The sequence below is a fragment of the Mya arenaria genome, chromosome 8, assembly GCF_026914265.1.
Source record: "Mya arenaria isolate MELC-2E11 chromosome 8, ASM2691426v1".
Lineage (NCBI taxonomy): Eukaryota > Metazoa > Mollusca > Bivalvia > Myida > Myidae > Mya > Mya arenaria.
In genome coordinates this window covers 47920186-47932447 of record NC_069129.1, presented here as the reverse complement: position 1 = coordinate 47932447, position 12262 = coordinate 47920186, and positions in this window count along the sequence as shown.

The following is a 12262-nucleotide window of genomic DNA, read 5'->3' as shown; positions in this document are numbered from 1 at the left end:
AATCATTAAGAAATCATCTAACTAACATTTAATGCAACCTGATGCATTGACAACGCAAACTATAACACAAGGTGTGTGAATCGGATGAGTGACAGAAGGTGGACCTTTAAACATGCGCGAAAGGTGATTTTTTATGATTAATATAAAAATTAATGAATGCATATCTGCAATTTCATTTGCTTAAAATGTGAACTACGTCATCAAGGTATGTGTACGTTGCACGTACGATATCATGACATGATTTATATGATTATCAGCGAGGCTACAGGTACATGTTTAAAGTTCGAAGCTAACGAATTTTGAGCTCAACTGCAACATTCGTAATGCTTTGGTCGCTTACGTAAGCGATTTATTTTGCATTTATCTCTGTTGCTTCGTGGCATATGCACAACAAGCGGTCTGGTTGCTGAAGCCACAGAGGTATTCAAGGACAAGAACCAATGCTGATCAAAACATGGTCTCGTGATGGAATTCCATACCCGTTCTTGGCAAGGATTTTTAGAAAGGAATATTGTCTGCAAGTAAGAACGATTTCTAAGAAAGTCTGGTTTAAAGGCTTTCAAAATACATCTGGGTACTCAATTAGTAAAGATTAACCTTTGAGTTGTTAAAAAAGCTATTGAAAATCGTCCAAAACTATATATTTAATATTTTTGTCATAATTTTTTTGGAATTCATAATTTTTTCTGCACATGTATCGCATTAATGCACCAGTCAACTGTAACCTTGGACCCTCCAGGTCCAGTGGTAAACCGGGGATAGTGGGGTGAAAGGGCTGTGTTTTTACCATTCAGGTGTCCCTGCAGTGCCGGGTGAATGCGGTGGTTTTGTCTTGACGCACAATATACAGTGCGGGGGCATTTGGCAGGTATTTACACATCGTTTCTTCCCTGCAGGGCGGGGTTTTTACCCTGGGTTGGCTGGACTGAAAGTCAAAGTCTCCGCTTTTGTCCGGGATTGGGGGGGGGGGGTGTTTACAATTGATTGGATTATAATTCCTACATAAAAGGTTATGTAAGTCTCAAATGAGTGTTTACAGGCATTTTTCATACTTTTACAGCAGAAGAAGATAGTCTTATTCTGTTTCAAACATTGATTTTGTGTCTTCTGAGTGTTTACACGCTCATTAACATGTACAAAGATTATAGATTAGTTTGTAGTAAAGGCCCTTTGTTTCCGATTGCATTCAAGTACCAGGTTAAGAAACCCTATACACAATTACAATCCGAAGAATAAAAGATAAGTCTGCCTGGCAATTGTTTAATCTGAAAAATCAAGATATATTTGACAGGTGAAATGCGTTACATTTTTAAACAAATAAGTAAGGAAATTAACTAATGTGATACCTTTCCTATATAAAAAGCTACCAGTTTTAAAATATTCATATGTTTGATTTAATTGCATAACATATTGATTAAATGTCAGTTGTTATATCACAAAAAAACGTAAATCATCAATATTGTTAAGGAAAAGAGTAAATGAGATCGCAATGTTAAACGCACAATAGGGCATCAAATATGTGGCAAAATGGTTTTTATTATGGCCTGAATCATACAATTTTAAACGGTTGACGTAGTGTTTGCAAATGTGTTCTTGATTTAACAGGTTAGCAAAACACATCGTGTACATACCTCATAAATATAAGTTGGCAAAATATCATACATTTCATTCTGAACAAGGTTTGAGATTAACTAGGCAATGTGCCTAAAATTCAAATTTATAACAATAAATAAATGAGAAGAGAAACCTCCGATGCAAAAGGTCAAAAACAAACGAACGCTAAATGAACGACATAGAACGTAAAATACAACACAGACATACAACTTTATAAACATATCAATTATATCACAATATCATACTAAACACCACAGATATACCACAATCATATTAAACACAACATAAATGCTCATTACTTAAAATCATTGGCATATCACACCTATACAATGTAAACATACCACATACCAAACACCACAAACATACCACACACTAAACTCCACATATATACCACATACTAAACACCACCGACATACCATATACAAAACACCACAGACATACCACATACTAAACACCACAGATATACAACATACTAAATCCAACAGGCATACCACATACTAAACACCACAGATATACCACATACTAAACACCACAGATATACCACATACTAAACACCACATACATGCTTAATTCTAAACATCACTGGCATATCACACCTATACAACGTAACCATACCACATACCAAACACCACAGACATACCACACACTACACACCACAGATATACCATATACTAAACACCACGGATATAGCACATACTAAACACCAGAAACATGCCACATATTAAACACCACAGAAATACCACATTATAAATATCACAGGCATAAAACATACTAAAAACCAGAGATATACCTTATACTAAACATCACAGACATACTTTATTCTTCACACCACATACATACCACATACACAACCCCATTGACATATTCCATACTACAAACAACTTGCATATTATATACTGAGCATTACAAACAAACCACTTACTAAACACCACAGACATGAAGCACACTAAAACCTAAAGACATACCAAGTGCTAAATACCATAGACATACCGCATAATAAACACCACAGATTGTCGACATACGAACAACAAATACAACCCACATATTAAACATCACAGTCATACCATAGACAAAACACCAAAATCATACCAAACAAACCAATTGTATAGTGAGTCTGCACGTGTATACGACTGTATAGTGAGCCTGCACGTGTATACGATTGTATGGTGAGCCTGCCCGTGTATACGATTGTATAGTGAGCCTGCTCGTGTATACAATTGTATAGTGAGTGAACTTGTGTACGCTTGTATAGTGGGAATTTACGTGTTTTCGTTTGTACAGTGAGCCTGCAAGTTTAAACGCTAGGGAGCTTTTACATATATACACTTCTATAGTGAGATTGAACATGTATATGCTTGTACAGTGCGCATGTACATGGGTACGCTTGTATAGTGAGCCTGGACATGTATACGCTTGTATAGTGAGAGTGTATATGTATACGCGTGAATAGTGCGCATGTACATGTATACGCTTGTATAGTGATCCTGTACATGTATACGCTTGTATAGTGATCCTGTACATGTATACGCTTGTATAGTGAGCCAATTCTTGTTTACGCGTGTATAGTGAGCCTGTTAATGTGTACGCTTGTATAGTACGCATGTATATGTATACGCTTGTGTAAAGAGACTGCATATGTTTACGCTTGTATAGTGAGCCTGTATATGTTTACGCTTGCATAGTGCACATGTATATGCATAGGCTTGTGTAGTGAGCCTATATATATATACGCGTGTATAGTGAGACTGTTTATGTATACGCGTGTATAGTGAGCCTGTACATGTGTTTGTTTGTATAGTGCGCATGTATATGTATACGCGTGTATAGTGAGCCTGTACATGTGTTTGTTTGTATAGTACGCATGTATATGCATACGCGTGTATAGTGAGCCTGTACATGTGTACGCTTGCATAGTGAGCCTGTATATGTATACGCTTGTATAGTGAGCCTGTATATGTATACGCTTGTATAGTGAGCATGTATATGTATACGCTTGTATAATGAGCCTGTATGTGTATACGCTTGTATAGTGAGCCTGTACTCGTTAGCGCTTGTTTAGTGAGCCTGTATATGTAAACGTTTGAATAGTGAGCCTTTATATGTATACGCTTGTAAAGTGAGCATGGATATGTATACGTTTGTATAGTAAGCCTCTATATGTATACTCTTGTATGGTGAGCCTGTATATGTATACGCTTGTATAGTGAGCCTGGATATGTATACGTTTGTATAGTGAGCCTGTACATGTATACGCTTGTATGGTGAGCCTGTATATGTATACGCGTGAATAGTAAGCCTGTACTCGTTAACGCTTTTATATTGAGCCTGTTTGTGTATATGCTTGTAAGGTGAGCCTGTACATGTATGCGCTTGTATAGTGAGCCTGTACGTGTATACGCTTGTATAGTAAGCCTGTACTCGTTAACGCTTTTATATTGAGCCTGTTTGTGTATATGCTTGTAAGGTGAGCCTGTTCGTGTATACGCTTGTATACGCTTGTATAGTGAGCCTGGATATGTATACGTTTGTATAGTGAGCCTTTATATGTATACGCTTGTATGCTGAGCCTGTATATGTATACGCTTGTATAGTGCGCATGTACGTGTATACGCTTGTATAGTAAGCCTGTACTCGTTAACGCTTTTATATTGAGCCTGTTTGTGTATATGCTTGTAAGGTGAGACTGTTCGTGTATACGCTTGTATAGTGAGCCTGTACTCGTTAACGCTTGTATAGTGAACCTGTTTATGTATACGCTTGTATAGTGAGCCTGTTCGTGTATACGCTTGTATAGTAAGCTTGTACTCGTTAACCATTGTATATGAGCCTGTACGTGTATAGGCTTTTATAATGAGCCTGTTTGTGTATATGCTTGTAAAGTGAGCCTGTTCGTGTAAACGTTTGTAAAGTGAGCCTGTACTTGTATACGCTTGTATAATGAGCCTCTACTCGTTAACGCTTGTATAGTGAGCCTGTATATGTATACGCTTGTATAGTGAGCCTGTATATGTATACGCTTGTATAGTGAGCCTGTATATGTGTACGCTTGTATATTGAGCCTGTTCGTGTATACGCTTGTATAGTGAGCCTGGATATGTATACGCTTGTTTATTGAGCCTGTACGTGTATACGCTTGTATAGTGAGCCTGGATATGTATACGCTTGTTTATTGAGCCTGTACGTGTATACGCTTGTATAGTGAGCCTGGATATGTATACGCTTGTATATTGATCCTGTACGTGTATATGCTTGTAAAGTGAGCCTGTTCGTGTGTACCCGTGTATAGTGAGCCTTTTCGTGTAACCGCTTGTATAGTGAGCCTGTTCGTGTATACGTGTGTATAGTGAGCCTTTTCGTGTATACGCTTGTATATTGAGCCTGTTCGTGTTTACGCTAGTATAGTGAGCCTGTTGGTGTATACGATTGTAAAGTGAGTCTGTTCGTGTATGCGCTTGTATAGTGAGCCTGTATATGTATACGTTTGTAGAGTGAGCCTTTATATGTATAAGCTTGTATAGTGAGCCTGTTCGTGTTTACGCTAGTATAGTGAGCCTGTTGGTGTATACGATTGTAAAGTGAGTCTGTTCGTGTATACGCTTGTATAGTGAGCCTGTATATGTATACGTTTGTAGAGTGAGCTTTTAAATGTATAAGCTTGTAAAGTGGGTCTGGATATGTATAGTGAGCCTGTACTCATTAACGTTTGTATAGTGAGCCTGTATATGTATACGCTTTTATAGTGAGCCTGTACTCGATAACGTTTGTATAGTGAGCCTGTATATGAATACGCTTGTATAGTGAGCCTGTACTCGTTAACGCTTGTTTAGTGAGCCTGTATATGTATACGTTTGTATAGTGAGCCTTTATATGTATACGCTCGTTTAGTGAGCCTGTATATGTATACGCTTGTATAGTGAGCCTGGATATGTGTACGCTTGTATAGTGAGCCTGTACCTGTATACGCTTGTATAGTGAGTCTGTATATGTATACGCTTGTATAGTGATCCTGGATATGTATACGCTTGTATAGTGAGCCTGGATATGTATACGCTTGTATAGTGAGCATGTACCTGTATACGCTTGTATAGTGAGCCTGTGTATGTATACGCGTGTATAGTGAGCCTGTTCGTGTATACGCTTGTATAGTTAGCCTGTACCTGTATACGCTTGTAGATTGAGCCTGTTTGTGTATACGTTTGTATAGTGAGCCTGTTCGTGTATACGCTTGTATAGTGAGCCTGTTCGTGTATACGTTTGTATAGTGAGCCTGTTCGTGTATACGCTTGTATAGTGAGCCTGTTCGTGTATACGTTTGTATAGTGAGCCTGTACGTGTATACGCTTGTATAGTGAGCCTGTTCGTGTATACGCTTGTATAGTGAGCCTTTTCGTGTATACGCTTGTATAGTGAGCCTGTCGTGTATACGCTTGTATATTGAGGCTGTTCGTGTATACCCTTGTATAGTGAGCTTGTTCGTGTATACGCGTATATAGTGAGCCTGTTCGTTTATACGTTTGTATAGTGATCCTGTTCTTGTATACGCTTGTATAGTGAACCTGTACTTGTATACGCTTGTATAGTGAGCCCGTTTATGTTCACGCTTGTAAAGTTATGTTTAGTCTTGTATAGTTAGCCTGTACGTGTTAACGCTTGTTTAACGAACGTGCTCGTGCATATTTTTATGTAGTGAGCCTGTTCATCTATACGATTTTATTGCGTATCTGTACGTGAACTCTTTCTTCAAATTTATTTTTTTTATTACGGCAACTGTAATATCGAACCTGGAAATGACCTTTATTGGTATTCTTCATCTTTGAATAATGGTTATGTTTTTCGTAATCATTTGAACATGTTCTGTTCTTTTGTTAAAAAGTTGTTGTTTAACGCTGAGAGAGAAACATGTCTACTCGTGAGGTCAGTCTTTGTTTTTCCTCCCAGCTCTAAATCGTCATTGAGACTCACAGATATGTTCGATGAAGGGTAATTAAAGCACAAGGAGAAATATTTAGAGTACACATCATTTCACAGATTTGACCTAAGTGCATATGGCAAGTCGTATTCATCGGCATCTGCAGTAAAACGTGATACACACCCTGATATAATAGTTATTTTAAGTTTTTATTTCCTCTAGTAAATACAGAAAATATCGGCCATAATTCGTATTTTCCTCATTGAACTATACACACAATATCAATTGTGTCTTAACGAGCCACAGTTCAACCAGGTTATTGTATCACACCCATTGCTATAGAAATGATAGACACTTATCACAATTGTAATCTTTTCACACGCATACGATATTATTCCGTGTTAAAACAGTGCAAAGATGGTAAAATAATAGTGTTTGAATACGAACTAAAAAAGTATGTAAGAGAATCAGCCAAAGATGAAAGTTAACTCGTTCTAGTTCTACGGTGATATTTTTCGGCATTTTTCATCAAACGCGATATACTTTAAATGGTGTGTTTTGTCTTAAAGTAACCTAAACGTAATATATTACTCTTCGAAAGAACCGCACCATTATCCTTAATGTCTGGTCTTAATTCCTCGAAACCTCTGAAGCCAATTATAACAGAATTTAGCTAAGCTCATTTTTGTTTGCTTGTTTTCCTCTGGAATCCGAAACCAGTTTGCTATGTAGATTTTATGTAGTCTAACTAATTTCGGCATCTGTATTCGTGCTGCAAAAGCATTTCTGTGCCCATTATTTTGTTTCATTAATTGCACCTTTTAGTTTTGTCGTTTGAGGATTGAAAACCATCTGTTCATACGTACATACTGTGAGAGAATAAATACATAAATGCATGTTCCACTTGAAAAATCTTAGACGGAAAGCGTTGCGCCCCGTAAATATACTGTGATTCAAGTAAGAGATAGGACAAGATAAATACTTGCTTCGTTTACTTTTACTCAAAATGATTGGGAAAGCGGCCTGTCCCCTAAATCCATTGTGATATAAGGTAGAAAATGAACAAGATAAGTGATGGCATGTTTTATTTGGTGCTTATGAGGAGGGAAGACATGCGTTAACGAACTCCACTGTGGTTTAAGCGAGAGAATGAACAAGACAGGTTATTGCACGTGTCACCAGCTTATTATGATGGATCGGTGAAGCGGGGCTTCCCATAAATCCACTGAGTAACATGAGAGGGAATGAACAAGACATGTGTATGTATATTTCAATTGACCATTAGGTAAAGAATGACATGATATTGCATGCTTCGTTCGGTGAATATCGAAGTGTGGCGGTGCACCAATCATTTCACTGTCATTCACACGAGAGAATGAACATAACAACTAATGATATGATCCACTCGGTCAATATGAGCGGGGCTGCTAGATGTCCACTTAATTCACTGAGATTCAATTGAGATAATGAACAAGAGAAGGCATTGTCTCTATCACTTGGTCAATACGAGAATGGAGACATATAACCTATACCACTGTTGTTACTGAATTGAGATAATGAACAATTCAGGTGATTTTATGTTTCATATGATCAATTTGAATGGGGGTTGGGGGCAACAGGGCGCCCTCTAAAGTATCTCTAAGGTCAATATCAGAGGATGAATGGTCCGCCAAAATTTACTGTAAATCAAGAGAAAGAGGTGTACAAGACAACTTATTACATGTTGCATGTGTCACCAGGTCAATACTAGGTGTGGGGGGGAGGGCGGCGAGTTAACTTGGTCAATATTAGGGGGGGGGGGAGGGGGGCAGGGTGCCCACTTACTACAATGTGAATCAAATGAAATAAATTAAAAAACAACAACAAGAGATGTTATGTTCCACGCGGCTGCTCCATACATCCGCTGTGGATCAAGTGTGGGAATGAACAAGAGAAGCTATTGCATGTTTAAAACGGTCAAAAAATGGGATGCGGCATGCGTCGCCTAATTCTACTGTGAGGCAAGTGAAAGAATTTACAATACAGTGGATTGCATGTTTCTCCATATCAGTATAAGGGATGATGCGCAACCACTAGTGAGATAGTGGAAAATACAAAAAAAATGTATGTTTCACAATGTGAACATGAGGGGTGAGACGGGGCCCACCTTAATCAATGGGAATATAAGTGAGTATGAACGGGATAAGTAATTGCATGTTCACTAGGTCAATATCAGGGGAGAGGCCCCCTTAAAAGAACTGTGAATAAACGGAGAGATCGTACAAGACAAATGATTGCACATTACAAGTGTCACTAGGTCAATATTAGGTGTGTGTGTGTGTGTGTGTGTGTGCGTGTGCGTGTGCGTGCGTGCATGTGTGTGTGTGAGAGTGCGCGTGCGTGTGCGTGTGTATGTGTGTGTGTGTGTGTGTGCGTGCGTGCGTGCGAGTGCGCATGCGTGCAAGTGCGCGTGCGAGTGCGTGTGCGTGTGCGTGTGTGTGTGTGTGTGGAGGTAGGGGCGAGACATTACCTTAATCCACTGTGATAAGTGATTGCCTGATGAACTTGGTCAATATGAGGGGGGCGGCAGGGTGTCAACTTAATCCACTATGATATCAATGAGAGAATGAAAGAAACAAAATATTTAATGTTCAATTAGTCAATATGAGGGGGAGGGGGGAGTGGCTGCCTCATAAATCCACAGTGATATAAGTAAAGGAATGAACAAGACAAGTGATTGCTTGTTTTACTTGGTCAATAGAAGAGGGAACTCGAGGTCCCCTCTAAACTCTCTGTGATACAAGTTAGAGAATGAACAAAACAAGTGATTGCGTGTTTCATTTCGTCATTAGAAAAAGGAATGTGGGGTACCCTCTAAACCGTCTGAGATTCAAGTTAGAGAATAAACAAGACAAGTGATTGCGTTCTTCACGTCAATAGAAGAGGGATGGAGGCGGCCGAACCCCCTCCAATATCTCCAGTGATTAAAGTGAATCGCGTTATTGTTCAAAGTTCATTTAAAACGTCATTGACTATTTCCAATAATGTTTATTTTAAATACTATTTATTCACAGCTGTTCAAATTGAAAAGCAGGCAAACCAGGGTTAACAACGTTCACAAGAGAAAATTATCATATGGAAGTTATTGACATTGTTTGTTCGCGTATAACTAGGTAAACGGCTGGTTTTAAGATTTTTTCTATGTAATGTCATAATTCAGTTATTTACGAAATCCATGCAAGTTTAAAAATTGCGTGCGTGTGAACATTAAATAAACTTGAAACGTATTATCATCTTCCTTTGTTTTCATACAAATGAATTGAAGTGTTACTCTAGCACGTCATCTGAATATTTAGTTGAAACTATTAAGGGCGTAAATATACCTGAAATAATGAAATGTCGCTTATGGTATTTAACATCGTTATGCCGCCACTATTAAGGCTCTACGTAATCAATTTTTAACATCTAAAACTCAAGTTCAATCTTTACAGTATGCTTTTGTTTTAATTTTTTTCGACAAACAGACCGACTTTTAACTTGTACATAGAAGATCGTCACCATAAAATATAATTTACAAACAAGGAAATTATACCTTCACATTGTATTACTTGCATAATCATAAGTTATGATAGTTTTTATTACAAAATGGATGTAGATTATTTTTGAGTATTATTCAAACAAAAACAATCAACATTAAAATCAAAAAAGAGTGAGAAATATATAAACATTTCTTTGCACAACTCTCACAATATTTGAATCAGTAAAAAAAAATTCTTTTGACAAATAATCATTAGTTATTTGAAATTGTTTTATTTAGGTGATTTATTTTATCAAATAGATGTTCATAATTGATTGTATATCAATATTTGTGTTGCCACAAAAGTAAAAAAAATATATAACTATTACATATCTACTAAATGAATGCAAGAATTTGTTAAATGTTTTAGATTGTTGCAACAATTAACTGAATTTGTTAAAAATGTATTTAAGATTTAAAATAAGTATTTAAACTTTTTGTCAAATATTTGCGAGTCTTGAGTGAAACTGTATGTGGGCCTGCACGGAAGTGAAAAACATAAACTGATAAGACTGCACTGCTTTGTTACGGCGTTTATGGAATGCTATTTAGATAATGCGGTTACTTTGCTAAGTCATTATCTGATTACACAACATAATAGAATGCCAAAATGGTATACAGTATCCAACAACAATGCATTTCTTTTAAAACAATATGTATCTTTAAAATGGATACTCTGCCGTGGTAAACCTGCGGGATGACTAGTGTCCGAATGGTTTTATTGTTCGACATGCAATAGAGTTTATGTTTGGTTAAATTGTGATTAGGTAATTTCTGAGTCAGTCCAGCATTTTGAAAATAAATTCATAACTATGCACAGTATTACAGTGTATTTCAATATTTTACTAAACACGTATTATTTTTCATTAAAAAATATTTCCACTTCTAAAAAGGTAACTGTACACAGTGTGGTACATATTATCAGATTTATTGTATGGCGTCATTTTATATGACCAACAGACACTAAGTTTTTGGGAGCATTCGTTTAGATTATGATGGTCGAACTTCAAAGTATAAAGCAAGTTTGTTTTGGCTTAAGACCAAACTCTCTATTGAAATATGAACATATCGACTTTAATCATAAAAATGAATGATTATGTGCTTTACAATGCAAAACACTCAACACAGCTGGTGAATGTTTATGTGCGTTAAAATTGAAAACACTCAACACAGCTGGTGAATGAGTATGTGCGTTAAAATGCAAAACATTCAACACAACTGGTAAATGAGTATGTGCGTTCCTATGCACACCACTTCACACAGCTGGTGAATGATTATGTGAGTTCCTATGCGAAACACTTAACACAGCTGATGAATGAGTACGTGCGTTCCTATGCGAAACACTTTACACAGCTGGTGAATGAGTACGTGCGTTCCTATAAGAAACACTCAACACAGCTGATGAATGAGTATGCGCGTTCCAATGCGAAAAACTAAACACAGCTAATGAATGAGTATGTGCGTTCCAATGCGAAACACTAAACACAGCTAATGAATGAGTATGTGCGTTCCAATGCGAAACACTAAACACATCTAATGAATGAGTATTTGCGTTCCAATGCGAAACACTAAACACAGCTAATGAATGAGTATGTGCGTTCCAATGCAAAACGCTAAACACAGCTAATGAATGAGTATTTGCGTTCCAATGCGAAACACTAAACACAGCTAATGAATGAGTATGTGCGTTCCAATGCAAAACACTAAACACAGCTAATGAATGAGTATTTGCGTTCCAATGCGAAACACTAAACACAGGTAATGAATGAGTTATTTGCGTTCCTATGCAAAACACTAAACACAGCTAATGAATGAGTATTTGCGTTCCAATGCGAAACACTAAACACAGGTAATGAATGAGTTATTTGCGTTCCTATGCAAAACACTCGACAAAAATGGTGAGTGATTCTGTATGTTCCAATGCAAAACACTATACACAGCTAATGAATGAGTATGTGCGTGCTTATGCGAAACACTTAGCACAGCTGGTTAAATGAATACGTGCGTTCCAATGTGAAACACTAAACACCGCTGGTGAATGAGTATTTGCGTTCCAATGCGAAACACTAAACACAGCTAAAGAATGAGTATGTGCGTTCCAATGCAAAACACTCAACACAGCTAGAAAAAAAGTATGTGCGTTCCATTGCGTATTACTCAACACAGCTGGTGAATGAGTATGT